We start from the raw sequence: 19,339 nt of genomic DNA, 5'->3' as shown, positions 1-19,339 counted from the left end.
TGATTTACTGTATAATGTCTATCACAATTGTCTGCATAGCAAGCCCACATTTGCAATTTGCAGTTCTCCTCATGCTTGTAAAGATTATTTCAAGATAAATGATTGAGTTTCGCAATGATCACAATTACCCTTAATATGTACAGTATGACATTTTAGATGATGAGAAGAGTGGTTTGATGTCCTGAATATTCCCTCGGAAAGTAGCCATTGTTTCACTGTCACTCCGTATCCAGTATGCAGTTACCTGGCAACTGCACAGTGCAATCTACAACTCCTGAGATAAAGAATGTATTTAAAATGTTATATCTAATCGAATATACAGTATCAGTCAAAAGTTTGGACACATGTTCCCATTCAATTTAACTTTTGACTGGTACTGTATATTGTAGTGTCCATTATAGACAAAATGACAACTTTATGTAATCAAATGCAACAAAAGCATGGCATTTGGCCCGATTAATGTTAAATCATATCATAGCACTAAATGCTTACAGGCCAAGAGATTAGAGTCAATCTGGTGGCATGTGCAGTTTATGCTTTAAAGTCACTATTTTAATGGTAGGTTATAGGATGTCCCTACAAAAGAATTACCAGCTTGTACTAACACAGTTTGTATTACTCTATAAACGGTTTTGAGTTCAAGGTCCATCACTGACGAACACAAGCAAAGACACTGAGTACTCTACTAATGTGGACTACTGTACTGTACCAGTCCATATTGATTTGGCTTCTTTTTCAGATGGATTGCAAAACAGTTTCAGGAATGTTTCAAGGAACAATGTCAGAAATGACGTCTTTCATCCTTTACCACAGACCCAATTGGAAATCATCTTCCAGACCCACAATCTTCGCCTTCAGTTTAAGATATAAGTAGTACTAATGCTATAAAATCACTCGACTAAAGATTTGTAACGGAATTATGTAATGCCCGAGTAGAGGGTGTTGAAAATAATCTGACTGTTGGTAGAAAGAAGAAAGAAAAAGAACTACCACCCCAAGAAAAAACGATTTAAAGTACACGTTGTTAGGAACAAATGCCCAAATTGGCTGAAAATTGAAGGCACGAGGACAACCATTTCCTCATTTAATCATTACCTCTTGGTTTCAAACTCCTGATTGAGGAGACATCCTTCCTCAACACACAATGAATACTTCCGATAGTTTGAATATACTGATTCAATTTCAGTTGTCGTAACCCCTGTAACATCGCCTGGTGTAATGACAGGCCTGTGAAATAAGATAAACTGATGTTTTGTGAGCGGATCAGTCATTCAGAAGGATCTGCAAATGCAAGGGGCTGTGTGGACTAATTTGGGTCAGGGGATTATTGTGTGTGTTCATGTTTTTGAGCGAGGCATATAGTTAGAGGCCTTTGGAAATGGCACGGTAAGCCTGTATCCACACGCAGAAACAATGCATATGCTTTTATTTGGCATGAAGCACAAGCTTATCATTTGGATGCACGATAACTTGGGCCTAATCTCATTCTTTCCACGCTTCTTAAGCACCTTTTTCCGCTGCGGTGAAGAAACGCTCTGCATTCTTTACAATTCCACATCTGAAACCCCCTGTGCACTTTTCTTCTCCAGACATGTTTTTGGGGGAAATGTTATATTCAGATACATATGCTTTTCCATTTTAAATACCCTGGTTTTGAATCACGCAATGAATGATTTTTACCTGAATTATACTGAAGCAAAAATGCTATGACAAGTCCCTTGCTATGTGCCAAGGATCTATACGGAGAGAACATAGAAAAGGACTCAAATAATAGCTGTCAACCCCTACCGTTCCCTGGCCCAAGCAAAGTCAATAGTGGTAAGAATGATCAGCTGCAGGAATGTCTCCAGTATTCTCTGTGGCATGAATCTAGTATAGATACTGTATGAACGGGTGTCTTAGATGAAGGTTTTTCTTCCTTCCTTGGCCTCCGATGTGTGGCATATGAGCTCCCTGCAGACATCATTAGCATGGCTGATTAACTGTCCAGGTTAAGTGTCCTGCACTTGAGGGCATAACGACAGTATCTGCCACTGTGAAGGTTTCCACCTTCACCGAGCAGCTTTTTTGCAAAGCGGTCCTTTCTCCCAATCAGCGAGCCAGCAGGAGGTCCTCTCTGCTATAAGTGACACATACAGTACCACCAAAATGACTCTGTTTGTCCTTACGAGGAGGAAGAGGAGACGAAGGATGCATAAGCCAATCACTCGAGGGATGGGAGAGAGGGAGAAAGTGTCACAACACTGTGCCTGTGGGAAAAAGTGAGTCATCTCATCTGGATTAACACGAACCCATCTCACATTCAAAATTAATGAGAGGGAGAAAAAAGAGAGAGGGGGGAGAGATGGAAATAGTCCCATTTTCATTAATGCAACTTAAAGAAAATCAATTTTGGAGCCCAAGTTCAAAGACATTGCAATCAGTGGTTGATGGTGATTTTAAATGAGTCTCTACTGGGAATTTCTGTTCACAAGAACAGTGTAGAATCTTCCGGACAAGGCTCTCTCAAAGGTATTTAACACTCCGCTCCTTCGACAGATGGCAGTTTCCTCTAGTTAACGTAGGCTCTGCAGTATTCATGAGGTTATCTTAGGCCTAATAATAAACATCCAGTTTGATGACACAAAGTCTGATTTTCATGTTTCCCCAGCAGGAAAACAATTCCACGTCTTGCATCACAGCAATACGGCGCAAATGACAAAGGCGTCAAAGGTTGTATAATGTAAAAGCAATTTAGTCTTTAAGACCTTCCCAGTCCTCTTTTCGGTATAAAACATCCTTAAGTGCAGTGCATTTAGACTTTGAAAGGCCTTTACTTCAGTCATTTTCTTTCCCCCTTTCAAAATAAATAAACAAATGCACAGCAGAGAGTTGACTCCATCCAAGCGTTGAGGACAATGCGATCTTTACAAGAGCAGAGAACACTCACCACTGGATGTTTTGTGTTTGAGGGTGACTCGAAGTGCAACAGTCGGTTCAGGGTTAGGTCACATACAACCCAAGACCAACTTTAGAACACTGTTTTCCTCCCCCAGATCCCTCTCCATCTGCTGCTCAATTGATTGTCCATTTCCACTGAGAGAAGATGAGATGTCACACAAGGATTGACCAAGCAGTACTATGGTCTTGAGCCTGGATTTTTTGAGAGGTTGTGGATCCTCTGCTATTTGGCAAATGGCAGTATGGTTCGCCCAGCAGTCCACTGTCACTTGAAGATGTCTGAGTGATACATCCCTTCATGTCTGTGTCCAACGAGTTCACAGCAACACCAGGGTGATGAATATATTACACCAGGACAAGTCATTAGTTGAATGTCATCTGCTGACTGTGTACTGATAGGGCCTTGACTTTTAACCACTACTCGCTATATGAAACAAGACCTTTCGCTACACTCATGTCATCCACACTATAATTTAATAGTGTGCAATAATGACATGCCATATTTTGATTGATAGAGAGTTCCCTTGAAAAATCACCTGAAACTCCAACCGGTGAAACTGAATCAGTTTTTCTTCATCTTGTAACCTGCTAAGGAGACTATTTTAAAGTAGATTGACTCATCCACAATTAATACAGTTGTTAGATCTTTCCTTAATGTTTTCTGATGATTTTTTCATATACATGTGCCTTTCATTTGTGTCTCAATGGTTCAAAAGATATTACACCATTGTCTTAATAAAAATTACTTATTTTTTAAGGCCTTTTGTAAGGCCTGTGATTGGTATGTGCACAAGGTGGGGGGAGAGAGAGAGAGATGGAGAGAGAGAGACGGAGAGAGAGATACAAAAAGAGAGAGAGCTAAAAAGAGAGAGACAAACGACAGAGGAGGGGGCAAATCCAGATCTTTATGCAAAAAAAAAATATTTGTCACTGCTGGTGAAGGATCTTAGCACTCTCTGCATGCTAATTCACACGGACCCTGTCCTTCAAAACCATGTCATTAATAATGGATGCAGTGGCACTTCATGCCTGTGTCTGGGGCTAGCTATAAAACACTGAACACAAAGCACTGGATCGGCAAGCTCAAACGATTGTCTTCATCCAACGATTTAAAATGTAAAGAAGGTGTTCAGCTTTCCTGGGGAAAGAAAACTAGTTCAATGTTTGCCATGTTACATTCTCTTCACCGGAGATGCTGAAACAGAATACAGGAAGTCAGTGAAATCTGATCGTGTATTCAAGCTTGTGCCATAGATGCACACCAGCATCAAAACTATTTGTAGCACACGCCTTTTCAAAACCCCCTAGCTTCCTCGAATGGAGAGGATCCACAAAGGCAGTCGATGAAAATATGAGAATCACCTGCTCGTCAGTGAACATCCTTACTGTAATTTAAAGGTCCTTTCCAAACGAATATATCAGCACCAGTCTCATGGAATAATGCAGAGCTACATTCTGACTTTGTCAAAGCTCACACAACAAAAGGATTTCTCACATTATTGTCAGCCTGCTGTATACAAAATGAAAGACCAGTCTAAATCAGAGGCTGAAACGCAGCTCAAACTTTCTCCTGCAAGCTTATCTTTAATGCATATTCCTAAACAGATACGACTTGGCCCTGGTCCACATTTAGATGCAAACATCCACTCTGACAGCACCATCTGCGTCCTTCCCCACTTCAGAAACATCTTCATACGTGGTGTGTCTGTGGGCAGCCGCGAGACACGAGGCTGAACGCATAAACCTCAAAAGTGATGTCCAAAGGGAAAGTGAATGGTTAACATGTAAATATTGCATGTTGTGTGCACTGCGCTTACAATGAATAAATTAGTCAGCTACAGACACATAAGATAGAGGCTTTTTTCCCAAACCTAAACACTTAAGCAAAGAAAACCAGACACATGCAAGGAAAACAAACAAGTCGCATCTCGCAAATTAAACAGATGAGTGCATCACCAAATGTCATCAGGGCGTGTCTTGTGTCTGTGAACTGTGTGACGCGCTTTCAATGCAAGATCAAAGTTGGCAAAGCAACTTCTGTCATTTTTAAAATCCTGTCATGGAAAATGACAGGTACATCATGCTTGCTCTACTCAAAAGCCCCATTATGATGAAAACACCAGTAACCCATTGATTCCATAGGGAGATTATGACCTACAGTATGGTGTGACATTGCAAGTGCAGACAGAAAATGGGACCGCGTTATCGTCCAAGTCAGGGAGACTCAGGACCACAATTGGACACAGATGGCTACACAGAAGACAAACACAAACCAGAGGGATAGGATCCGCCAGACAAACCCCCCTAACCCCCCCCACACACCCACACCCTCACCCACACACACCCCCACACCCACACACACACACACACCAACCCTCCGTGACCAGGCACTCAACACACAAGCCAAGTTGATTTACTGACAAAAACAAGGGCACCTTCTGTCCGAGTCAATGCTGGTGCGCAACACAGCTTCAACTGTTTTTTTTTTGCTCTCAAATGGTGTCCATCTTTCAAAGGTAATGGCTTGGAAAATCTAGATGTCTTTAAAAGGCAGAAAGGGGTTACACTCAAATGGGGCCACTCAACAAATCTCCACCTACTGACGTTTCAATTTAGGTACACTGACTGAAGAGGTCACCCTATCTTTGACACTTTCAAGCATTTTCAGTGTCAACAGTGGGGCTAAATGATTTATATTGCATGTCTCAGTGTTTTGTGCAGATTTCAGGAATTTGCCACCAAACACCATAAGACATTGAGTATATTTAGTCCCACAAACCACCTAAACAGTCGATCAATAACATGTCTACAAGACTTAACTAGCTTAGTGGGCTTAGACTGTAGCTTCAGCTTATCTAATCCTCTTAAAAAGAACGCCCAAACTGAGCTAATTATTCATAGACACCCCCCATGACGTTTCAGGCAAGAAAGACACTGATGAGGAGTGCCAAACAAGCCCCAGCAGAGTCATGGGAGGATAACTTATCATGACCTGTTTTGAGAACGACATCTAAAAACTGAAAATAAGTTGAAAAGAATACAGGCAGATGAATACTGCAGTATTCGTCAATATTCTGCAGTTTCCCAAGATAAATGCTGACATTTGAATCTGTTAATAATCAATGCCCTTACTTGTTTTCTGGCTTTCAGTTTGAAAACACAAAAGCATTTCATTTGGATATTATTATGCACTGAACAAATCAATTCAATTCAACGGAGATGACAAAATAAACTCCTGCAGTGATAATTTTCCTATTTTATTGCGAAAACATTTTCTCAATGATGGATTACAATTGACAACAATGATTGGAGCTCATTCTGTAGCACCTACTTGCTAGAGCAAAAGTGGACTATTGTTAAAATACCTTGCTGTAACTGGCTCCAAACATGTATGCACTTGTCTGGAAAGGCTCAGGGTGGTGTGTGAAATGTGATGTACATGCAGAGACTGTGTAGTCTATCCTTACTCTCAGACTCTTACCCTACGACTCATGCATAGCCGATGGATGAAAATACCAAATAATGTGGCTACACAGAAGGCCAAAACATGATGAAAAGGAGCAGAAACTTAGTGCCACTTCTACACTCCCAATCTGTGAATTACCTTGTTTGTCGTGAATGGATATACAGGCTGGTCATTAAGTCTTGAAAAGACTCATGTACAAAGAAATCCCATCCATAAGCCTGCTTAGGGAGTTCATCACCTGACAGGTTGTTGGCTTTGCACCTAGAATGTGATGATCACCTGAGTATTTAATAAACATGAGAACAATTAAATTAGTGGGGAAGATTGCTACTGAGCCAAGTAAATGTTATTGTCAATGATTCTACACTAAACAAACATGAGATGAGGTGAGTCAACAATGATAACTGACTCCTAGTCATGTTTAATAATGTCACACAACAAATCAGGCATGTGCGTGATGATTCTGTACTTGGGTGTAAATTAACTGTCTAAGACATTTAAATCCAACATGGATCACAGCTAAATATAAAATTCCGATCTTTTTTTTAAATGGTAGATTTTTAAATCATGTACTTCCCCTTAACCCACATTTTAGGTGCTACAAACAAACAGCACAACATGAAGGTTGAATGTTTTTTCTCGGATCAAACCAGGGAAGTTTGGTTATGCCGAGGGTATTTGGTCATGGTATTTGGTCCGCCCATTTGTCAGTCCAACCAGGGCCCTCAACTCCAATAGCACGCACCGACACTGTGACATCCACAGATATGTTCAAAACAGACTGTTTTCATCTTGTATGTTGACAAGACGGGACAGGAGTTCTGACACTGTATGGACGTTGTGTCAATGTCAGAAAAGTATCTTATTCCTTCCGACAGTGGGCTCTGAAATCATAAACCCAAATTCCTCCGAGGTGTGATTACGATGATGTATAGATAATGAGAAAACTGTGATAATGGTCTGTATTAGATTCATGTTGCGGTGCAGAACCACTCTGAAATACAAAAATAGAACACAGGATGTTTGATACAATTTCGAAATGTGATGCAGTATGCAGTAAATCAGCTAACTGACTACAAAACAGCAGGCAAAGTAAAAAAATAATTGATAAGCAAATGCCCTGTGACATCAGCCCAACAGATAGAAAAGATTTGCTGTAAATGTAGAATATTGGTTGTTATACTTTACATTTGCTTATTTAGATGTTTCGGATGTTGAGAGCAATCACACACTTTCAAAATGTAATGTATTATTCATCCACACCATAACATGGAGTAAAATAGCCAGTATTTTTCACCACACAATGTTCACTTATCCATGATGCCATTTCGATTGAAGGTATTCTATTCTGAACAGATGTGAGAATTCAATTTATTTCATTACTTGTATCCATTTAATCCACAGTTTTTAAACAACTATATATTTGCTTATGGTAAATGTATTGTATAAAATGGTTGATCCAACACAAAGTACACAAAATAGATCTTCTCAGACAATGACAGCAAGGTCTATGTAATGTAAACTATGAGCATGCAACAGCAAAATAATATGAAATCAAAATATAATATTATTATTACTAATTCAAAAATTACCTCCCTATTTAGATCGAGACCAGACATTTGCATGGAACAGAGCCCACACGTTTCACTTCAGGAAGTGTAATAGGTTCAAACTGCCTTTGTGCCATTCTCCAGGGTACCATATCTGATTAAAAGAACATGCTTAAGGTATGTATAGCATGGGCAGCATGTCCATGCCCCTGGCTCAAGACTGGACAAGTTCAACAGCAACTGTACACATTCATCAAATTCCTCAGCCTCCTTTGATATACTTTTTAAGAGTTTAGCAATATATGTGTAGAGCATATCACAAATGTATGACCATATAGTGCAGGGGTGTCGAAGTCCGGTCCTCGAGGGCCGCTGTCCTGCATGTTTTAGATGTTTCCCTGATCCAGCTCACCTGATTTGAATGAAGGGTCGTTATAACAAACCATTTAATTGAATCAGGTGTGTTGGAGCAGGGAAAAATCTAAAACATGCAGGACAGCGGCCCTCGAGGACCGGAGTTCGACACCCCTGACATAGTGCATCATTTCAATTGAGCTAAATAGACACTTATCTGTACAGGTATCTGGATGATTGAGCTTTAGGCTCATCGGCCATATGCTGGGACACTAATTAGGAGAGGACATGCTGCGAGGAACATCATCCCCTAAGTCAAATATGGAGATGCATCTGCTTGCTGCTGGTCAAACGGACTGATATTTCCACCTCACCTTACAAAATCTGGGGATGTTCTCATTCAACATACTGTAAACATATCACTTGACCTTTAACCCTGAAAGGGGTCCTCTAGCTTCAAACACGGCTTCACCCACATCACTTCTGCATCATCCTTTGCGGACACTGAAGACTAAAAGCTGTCTAAAGTGGGTTCATTACTTGTGAACATTTGGTTTGATATTGGCCTGAATGCCTGCAGACATCTGCATTTCTGGACAGCCTCTATGCCCAGTAGCCTCCACAGAGCAATAATCACAATCTTTACTCTGCAGAAATCTGGGAGCAGACAACTGGCGTCATCAAACCGCAAAGTCAAGCAATGCTCTCAGGAGCGGGTTATATATAAGTCTGTAGCACACCTGCTAAGCTGATCTCTAACTAAAATTGCACAAGATACTATTACGTATAATACTGAAATTATACCGTTTTTAGATGCCAGTCATTCGCTAACCACCTTAAGGTATTATTTCAATTTTTTTTCTGTCAAGTTTTAATAATTGTATCACCAGCATTCATTCAGGCCTTTCTTTTCTTAGAACAGTTATGATGTGCAGTTTGTCCCTTGTGGGAGTCGGCCTTTGCTGTCTCTCCATCTCATTCTTTTAATAATTAGCATGATATTGATGATATTGTACCCACATCCTATGTAGACTTTAGATAGATACTGTGAATACCCTTTTTTCCGTGGCACATGCCACAGAACTTGCGGTTTTAAAATAGAAATATCTCATGGTTGCGCAGAATTCCTTTACTCACGCTGATTTACACATAAATGGCATCTTTGAAGATCGTGAAACGCACAACAGATCTCACAGTCTTGTTGGCAAAAGTATTTCCCCCACAGCTACTCAACTGACAGCCAAGTGTCTTCTTGCTTTAATTGTCTGATCTAAATATCCCTGTCATGCCAAGATTCAAAGACCTGCACCACTTTCAACATACTTTTAAAGACATAATTGGAGGCATCTGTGATTTTATCATTTAAGGCACACTTGGGTCTTAAACTTAGCCAGCTTCACATCAGTCAAGAAATCATTTAGGAGTAATTTCAGGTACCAACACCTACCAATAAATATTCCACTACAGTTATAAGATATAACAGTTATAAGTTCATTCTTGTATAGCCTGTTGGTTTGGAGAATCTACAGTACTGGGGAAAATTAGGGAATTAATAACCTGAATCATATACAATAAGGTAATAATTGCAACATTTGGATGTACCCTAGAAATAGACCCCGACCTCTTTCTTCAATGAGTGACTGCTGGAGACGCACAGTAGTCTATCACAGTGTCTGCATCGACTTCTGAAGCCTTACCATGAACGGACAGGCATATCCATGCATGTGCTAATACTGTGCTAATGCCACGTGTGCCTCTCTTCAGATGGTTTACCCACTGTGATCTACCTTGAATCCTGCAATAACCTTCTTTCATCGCAAAGAAGGTTATGACACGTAATTATCTATCGACAGAAAGACTTTGAAGGACAGGAAGACAATTAATTGAATGAGACATTTGAAAGTATTTGGACATGGATTCATTCAAGGCTGCTCGTTTTACTGTAGCATCAACACTTAAAGTTGTGTTATTATTACTTTGGGCCTAATGAATTGCAGATTTATAGAAAATGGTTTGGAGAGGCACAAAATGGGTTTGTGCTTTAAAGATGAAGGCTGTTGCTGCAAAGTTGCTCCAAATGTATTTTCCTCAAATTCAGTGTCTCTTTTATCCCAGCTAGTTCAGTGGAAGACAACTAAACTAGATTACCGGCTCCTTCATGTTACTTCTGTATGAATCCTTGATCCCAAATCAAGCTATAATTCACAGGAGAATATTACTGGGCAGGTACGCAGTTACTCAGGCATAGAGAGTGGGACTTCCATAGGTAGAAGATAATAAGGTGATTGAGGGATCATGAACTGTGTGTGAATGAAATTGACTCGTCATTAAATACAAATCCCAGTTTACAATGTTACTGTTAAATCAACTGAGGATCTTAAAAGAGAGAGATGCTGTTCATTTGTTGAACATAAAAATGTTAAACTCCCAGAAACTCATCAAAGCAAAACATCAATCAAAATGGTAGAGGTATGTGAGAGGCAAAAACATGGCAGATGTCTGATGTCTGATGATATGTCTGTTCAGAATATTTGGCAGAACTGTATTTTTGCCTGTTAAGCTGTTAAGAGTTTGCGTTAAATCATATGCAAATACTCCCTCAAAACATTTCTACTAAAGGTATCACAAAAACACTCTTCTGTCAAGAAGGTCAGAGTGGGTTTGGTACCGTTTAAGTGAAATAAATACGAAAGTAGAATCAGTGTAGAATTGCTCAAATGGTGAAATCCATTTGATAAAGCATTTATGCACTGTTATGGAGTAATGGGTTCACAGAAAAAAAGGCTTTTTAAGTAAGGAAATCATATAGTACTATGGAAAGATAGCATGTTCAGTTAAGCTCAGTCTACAGACAGATATGTCTGCTATGCTTCATTCCAATCGATAAGATATTTGACCTTCTCCCTGCACATTCTGTCTGACAGGTGTGACTGTTTAGTGAGCATGTCTCAATGCAGTTTGACTGAAGTGTTCGCTGTTGGCTTAACCTGTCATGCTATTGCTGTTTCCCTCCCCCTTTTGCAGTTACTTTGGTTGATGGATCCGTTGTTTTGCTAATTTACATCTCATGCATGTAAATTTCACCCTAACTGCATACCCCAAGAACCCCATAACAGAGCAAGAGAATGGTAAGAGGGTCACAGTGAGTTTTGGATCCGCTGCGTTCAAACCTATTATAAAACCACTCACACTATGTGAGTGATTCAAGAAACACTTGCACATTACTGCACATTACTACCCAAACGATTAAAACTTGCTACTTGGATCATTGGTAAAATTATAGGTCGGTTGCATTGAACAATTTGTCCTCCCTCCAGCCCATTTCAAACCTCTTAAATCCACTACATCATGAAAAAGAACCAGAGGTGATTAGTCGAAAAAGCAATTATGATGTTTTACAACCCTTTATCAATAGGGAGATCTTGTATGCATATCAGATATCAAAAGGATCAAAGAGTCCTAAAGCATACAGTTACCCGTTCCACCGATGTAGGTCTGTTACATATACCGTATATAGCTGTACCACTCAAAGTGGCCTATTTTCTTTGGCCTAATAATCAATTCTCTTGCATCATACATTCTCTTTGTGATTGTCAAATCCACTCATTGGCCATGTGCCAAAGTGTTCTCAGAGTATTAAGGAGATGCTCTCTGATGTACAACTGGAAGGACAAATAACTATTCGTATAAGTCCCTATTCTCATCACACTGAGTAAACTAAAACATTCATTATGAAAGTGATTATCCTTGTTGCAGTGACAGATTAAATGTAAATATGACTTGATATCCCAAATGATGTGCGATCATGTTCTTCATCTGAACAAGAAAAAGTGTGAGGTTTCACTGGTACATTCTGATTAAGTTTTTATTCATCTCATTTTATTAATAACTGGCAAAAATCCATCATCTGGGAGCAGAGTAAATTGCTGAGTTTGCAAATGTTCCAATGTCTCCAAAGGAAAAGTACAACTTTCTTGAGCCATTAAAAATGACTTGTAGTACTGTACAAAATGATAGTGTGATAACAGATAGATGCTAAAGAGTTCCTGTCCTACTCAGTAAGACTGTTTATGACAGGTTCAAAAATTAGACAGCTACATCAGACAGATCATTTTGTTTATTAAACTACCGAGCAATTGAGCTCTTGCAAGTTGGCTACAAATTTGACACGTCTCATTAGTTGAAACGTGAACCGACTAATCGTCAACACCTTTTCAACTTGCATATTTTACCTTTAAAGGTTGTTGAAGTGCCCATACTGATTCTGGTGGCCAAATCAATGTCTTGATGAAGCCCTTTTGAACAATGATGTGTTATTGTGAAGAAAAACAACTGAGGTGCCACCCCCCCCCCCTCCAAAAATAAAATAAAAGAGAGAAATTTTACAAATAGTGAAATAATTAATTACCAAAATAGTCAGAGAAGTGTCTTGTTTGGTGTTCTTAGCAATGGGGTCAAAAACAAGGCCATGCAGCTAAGAGTAAATAAATGTTAATGTGGGTGCTGAGGTGCAAAAACAGGCATTCATGTGATCAAAAGATTATTTGAAAATATTTTTATCACAGTAGGTAAACATAATCTACAGAAATGCAGGTTTGATAGAACAGTGTGATCAATACCATATGATGCAGCTACTGAAAGCATATGGATATCAATGTCACCTTCAGATAAACAGTAGCCATTACAGTTTAGAGCCTTGCAGACCGGCTACTATATGGCTACCGTCTGCAGCACGCATAATGATATCATATCTCTTCATTTTAATGTACGCATAAAGACACTGACATGCAGCAGTGGTAACTGTAGTCTGATGCTATCCACATAGAACGATAGTCATAGAAGAGAAACTCTTAAGGCAGACAGATGCCACCTGTAATCTTGTTATCTGTGGCCTGTGGAGTCAACAAAGGGAAAGGGAGGCTGGCCGGTGTGTGTCTTGGTTATCAAGAGACATCCTGTTTTGTAGTCGGGGCACAGTATGACATGCTTGCTACTATGGTGGTCGCATAGGCCACTTCTCTGTCTTTGCTGGACTTTTGGAGTCAGGATGAGGGTTATCCAAGCTAAACCAGCTCCTTGCTTGCTATTAAAAGTTAACAAGACTTCTTCCATAGGTTACCACCTCCTCCAAACCAATGGTGACAGGCCGCTCCCATGACAGTTTTTTATCCTCAGTTGATAAAGGAGTTTTTGCTCGCTCTCTCTCTCTCTGTTTCTCTCTCTCTCTGTGTCTCTCTCTCTCTCTCTGTTTCTCTCTCTCTCTGTCTCTTTCTCTCTCTCTTGCTCTCTCTCCCTCTCTCAAGCAGCTCTAGTGTTCTGATTCTTTGTTACCATTTGCTTCCTCCCTGCTGCCTCGTGTGGCCTCTGTCACAATGCTATTGTTTATACGGCCCCCAGAGCTCCACCCTACATATGATCCTCAGCAGGCAGTGAACACCAGGTCAGTCCTTTGGCCCTATAGCTCCCAGGACCAGACTGTTTTATCAGTTAATGCCAGGAGAGGCTTTGCTTTAGCCCAAGATGAGATGCAAGCTCTGGGCCCACACTCAACACTCTGCTCCCCCGAGGATATGAACAGCAATTTCCCTTATACAGATTTACAACTCAAATTTAGGCGTGGCTAAAGGAATGCCTTCAGGTGTAAGAATGATGTATCATGCAGTAATTCCAAAGCTTGTTCAATTAGAATACCAAATTTCATCAAAAAAAAACAAAAGGCAAACCAAGACATCAAGTAGCTGGTAAGAAACAGTAGTCCCAGGAGCTAGCCATGATGCATAGCATGGAGAGGGAAGAAGAAAGGAAGCTGTTGTTTTCCACTGCAGAGACTGAGGGGTACCATAGAGGTGAAGCATAACAGATAAACAAGAGTCACAACCAAGTAACTGTTTAAAATCTATTTTTCAAATGTCTTTCATAAGGTTTGGCAATGTAGCCCATCTTGTAATTTACAACCCTGAATTGCAGGTTGGTTGTTTTCCATGTGTGTGCACTAAATCTACACGCAGTTATTTCACTCGTCCATCATTTTATGGCAGTGTTTGCTGTGTGACAAACACACCTCAGCAACACAGTCTGTGGAGATTTCTCTCCAAAGAATTTGCCACATTCTCCCATATAAAGGTCAATGGTTTTGGGCGTATTGTTTCTCTGTCGTTTCTGCTGAGCCTGGTAATAGACGTATCAGTCCTGATTTCATAATGCTAACACATGACACCAGCTCTCTGAGCAGCTGCTGTAACACAATGCAACAGACTGGCAAGAGGGAGGCTTCATTCATCTCGCCCCACTGCCCATACAGCAACCCAGAAACCAGCAACAGTCCCACACGTTCACGCCTTGTGAATCTCTCTCCGGCTGGGATCCAGCTGTGAGAGAGAGGGCTGTGACGTTACACAACATGCAAATGAACCCTAGGCTCGATAATGAGTTTCTTGTGGGTGATTTAATTTGGATAGCACTTGACACCGCCACCCTGGGCCTGGCTTCTCCTGTAACATTGCGCAAGACACTGGTGAGATTGGCAGTTACAGTCTCAATCCATTTCAGCAAAATAATTTTGTAAAAATAGAACTAAGAACCGATGGGTGTTTGTGTGTGTTGTTCATTTGAATCATAAATCCTATAAGATTCAAGCGTTTTGACCAACCTAGATTACCCACCTTCAAATATGTTTTAATAATGTATTGGTAACATCCCACAATACATATTATGTGGTGCATCAGTTCAACATGTCAATCGTAATGAATGTCATCTCTTGTGCTCTTCCTAACTATATTCTCAACGCGATTGATTACCATTGGTTTTTGTTCCCATCAAAACTGCTCCACCCATGAATGGGACATATATGTTAGGAGTAAAGACTTAAATATAGCAGTTTGTGAATTTAACAATACATTAATGAAGCAACACGACCCTGTTGTTCTCCTTTTCTGTGACAATCACTTTAGACTGTTGCTGCTGTGTATTAGCGGCTGCTCTGCTGTGCTTGACCACCAAGTGCTCTAGTCAGGTACTGGTCATGCACAGATGGGTGCAGCTCATTTATGATGGTGGATTCATTCTACTGCCACTGTCTCCAAGCAGAGCTGCTATGAAAATGAATTCCTCATAAAGCAGCTAAGCCATGCCAGCTCAGCTCGTCACTGCACAGACTTTCCCCAGGGGTTTGTCATGGAAGGTAGTGTGGATCAGGATGACCGATACAAGGAGTATATGGTTGGATTTACAGTTAGTATTTGGCATTTAGTCTCACCTCTCCTAAATGGGTTTACAACCCTGCTACTACCATGTCTTCATCTGTGAAGCCTTTACCTTTGCCTATCTACATTCCCAAGCGAAAACAGATCATCCAGCACCATGACCTCCTGATCCCTCTACTGCCTTTGAAGGCTGAGATCGACATGGCCCAAAAAATACCTCCTATAGGGGTCAGTGCCACTAAGACACCATGAGATGAATTCCTGAAAAAATGTAGAGGAGAGGGATAAAGGATGTGTGTGTGTGTGCGTGCGTGCGTGTGTGTGGAGGGGGGGGGGGGGGGGGGGGGGGGGTTGGCTTTATAGCCAAAGCAATGACCTCGTTAAAGGCTACTTTAAGGCTCATTAGTTTGACAGTAATTATCACCCTTTTTCCAAGATGCTTTAGCCTATTGTTATTGTGCTGACATGCTGATTTGTCACCTCTTTTACGCTATTCAATACATTGAAGAAGATTCACTTATTAATTACCATTTCATTGAACAAATTGTCGGTTTTGGGCCATTTGTCAGATGTTGCTTTTGACAGATAATATTCCTAACCAAAGCATAATGCATGTATTTGGCAATTCAACGTTTTGTCTTCGGCCACTACTTCTAAAACATAAGCCTACTTGCGCATGAAATCAGATGATTGTCGAGTAACATGGAGCACTAACTGAAAAAAGAAATGTGGTTATTTTGGGTATTAAAGCACATTGCTTACTAAATTCGTTAGCATGAGGCATATAATAAGGGCCATAGTTAAACGGCAAATTAGGGATCGAATTCAAAACCTTTCCTTTTTAATTCCCGCTAAGGTTTCATTGGTCCGCTTTGTCCCAAATAATAGATGGTTCAAGCTTAGCAGTCAGTGTCCCCATGCGGCCATTGGGCTTTTCTGCACTGATGAACATACTCTTGCTCTACTGCTAACTTGCGAAAGTATGCCTTGTGCTGATACAGACACGCCCGTAGCATTCGGTCATTTGCACTCCAAGCTGCCTGACTAAACACTGATGGAACACTTAAATGTAATTATTCTCAACTGAAAGCTTTTTAGTTCACACTTCCCACCATAGGCTATAAGCTATTAAATCACATGTAGTCAATACGCAGTTTAACGTCAATGCACAATGGTGCATACGTGATAAGTGTTCACGAATTTGTTTCCCTTTGATAACTTGCAGAGATCCCATAGGTTTTCCAATAATGAGTGAGAATTACAACATCAGAAGGATGACCTCGGTTCCACTGGGAACCGACTTTCTTCGCATCACACAAAAATAACCAACCAGGGTAAGTCATATGTGGAGACTTTCCTAAGGTCACTTGAAATCCAAAATGCGGATGACGGCCTAGATTTCTGTCATATGATAACATATGCTATTCGTAGGTACTGTAGGCTGTTGAATTTGTAATTATTTAAAACAGTAGGCCTATGTAAATTGTATTAGGTACAAACACCTTTAAAAAAAGTTAACTGCTTTGCCAATCACTTGTTCTAAGTAGGCTATGCAATATCAATGTTGGGTCTAAAGTAAATAGTAGGCTATACAATTGTCAGTTAGGCTATTAATTATCCCTTAATAATACATAGTATCGACGTAATGTATATTAAGTGTATGCGTCATTCAGCCTATTTCAAGAAAGGCAACATTCAGTCTAGGGCTTTCATATCTTGTCAACTTGCAACCTGAGCATCGATTATCCTGACATTGGTATTCTGCCATGCATACTGTAAATCTAAATCCATTGGGCTAAACGGTGTTTCACAAAACTACACCCTACTTTTCACAATGCAAATGTGCTTACCTTATGACATGCGGTGTATAGCACCCCGTAGATATTATTTGAAGATTACATATGAATTATTTCCGCACAAGCATTGTCTTACAGTGGTATTTCTAAGTAGATCGTTGGACGAAAGAGTTCGCTCCAAGGTGACATCGATTTCGCTTGAGAAAATGCTCACCGAATTGATGCGCGAAGTCTTAAAGCATCATTTTCGAATCCACAGGACACGAGCTACCATTCTGTGAAACTCCTATAGGCATGTTATCTTTCAAATAGTCTATCGGATTAAAACCTCAAACCACACCTTAATTCCAATATGATCCAAGTGGGACAGAAAGCGTTGTAAATTGAAAAGCTATTCCAATGCCCAGTCGAGAGCTATACAGTCCCAAAGTGTCTGATTCCAGAGCGGATTAGATGTTTTATCAGAGTGTACTGAAGTGTACTACGGTTGGAATTATTTGTCAACCATAGCATAATAAAAAATCTGGCAGAGAAGAAGAATGCATTTTAGGATCCTGTGGAGCAATGGGTAGTGTTCTTCAGACACTGCCCCCGGTGAAACAGACGCAGTGAAGAAACTGTAGGTGTTAAATTCAGACGCGCCGTCTCATTCTGTTCGTATCCAAGTAGACTGAGATTGTCATGAATGTCAACGCCTATGCTACATTGACTGGCATACACTGTCCTATATGGTATCCGTAATACGCTATTGCTTCCTAATTCTTAGACAAATTCACCAAATGTTTTTTATCGCTTTTGGTCGGATTGTTATCATAACTTCCATCTTCGATACAGTGCGGTGTTCCCACCCACGCATAGGCAGACTAAAGCTCTTCTTTTACGTGATACAGTCCCAATATATTTGCTTGACTGTGCGAGCAATTCGTTTTCATACACGACTTGCTTTGTCCGCTCCTCCAATGAAAACAATGCGGTCGATTTTTCCCAGGCAGGATGGCAGTAGCAGTTCTCTGTACCCTGCATCTGCACCCTGCGTCGTCCCATGGACCGGGGAGCTTTTGCACTGCGTCTCTTCTTAACACCCAAGTCCTATCAGCGTACTAAGAGGATGACGGCTGTTTTAAATGAAAATAAATCTCCACGCCAAGCATGCAGTGAACCGTGTAAGTGTATGGAAATCGTGGTCCAATTAGTATTTTGTACAGCAATGATTGATACTACAATGTACTACTTTAATGTTATTACACTGAAGGCAACTAACAACAGAATTTAAATAATTTATATTCATACTGTTGAGATTCATACTCTCATGGATCAACAGAAAACTAGAAGCACCATGGGGGTAAGGTTTTTGGATGGAAGTCTGGATAGCAGTTCACCATTTGATTTCCTACTCACAATCCGCATGAACTTGATAATGTCAAATTCTTTGCATCAAATCAAATCAAATTTATTTGTATAGCCCTTTTTACACGCAAGCATGTCACAGAGGGCTTCACATGCGCCCATAGAACTGCCCCTCAACCAACCTAAACCCTCAAGGAAGACAAGGAAAAACTCCCAGAAAAACTCCCACCGGGAGAAAAAATGGAAGAAACCTTGGGAGGAGCAATTCAGAGAGGGATCCCCTCCTCCAGAGACGGTTGGTAAGAGAGAGGAGCAGAACACAAGCTAAACATAGTCATACAGTGTCAATGGGTTTTGAAACACCAAAATCCATTGTTCGGCTTTATAGACGTTGGATGGGACCGGGAAACTCGCTGTTGGCCGTCATGGAGACTGGATTCCGGGTGACGACCTGGTTCAGCGTTGGCAGACCGACGACCAAGCAGGTCCTGACAGCTCAAACCCCCCACACCACAGGGAATGTGTGGGGGGGGGACAGAGAGGAGAGCAGGGATTAGAGAATGCCAGGAGCAGCTAACAGTTACAGTCAAAATAGAATGAGATCCCCACCGGTCAAGTGTGGACTAGTGCAGCAATTTAACAGAGCAAAAAGGGTATTTGATGCAGCCCCACACACCAAAACAA

General features: G+C 40.6%; 1 protein-coding gene across 3 annotated transcripts in view; it reads right to left on the bottom strand.

Moving 5' to 3' along the window:
• Positions 1-18,322, bottom strand: part of lrfn1 (leucine rich repeat and fibronectin type III domain containing 1) — a 61,837-nt gene extending 43,515 nt beyond the window's left edge. For 2 of the 3 annotated variants that reach the window (XM_047036217.1, XM_047036218.1), the window contains exon 1: positions 17,363-18,322. The gene's annotated coding sequence lies outside the window, so the exon portion shown is untranslated. The remainder of the gene's footprint in view (positions 1-17,362) is intronic. The other variant, XM_047036219.1, reaches the window with a different exon arrangement.
• Positions 18,323-19,339: the final 1,017 nt, after the last annotated feature.

This window comes from Hypomesus transpacificus, chromosome 15 (assembly GCF_021917145.1).
Source record: "Hypomesus transpacificus isolate Combined female chromosome 15, fHypTra1, whole genome shotgun sequence".
NCBI classification, from domain to species: Eukaryota; Metazoa; Chordata; class Actinopteri; order Osmeriformes; family Osmeridae; genus Hypomesus; species Hypomesus transpacificus.
Note: the sequence above shows the minus strand (reverse complement) of the source record. Positions and strands in the feature narration are given on the sequence as shown.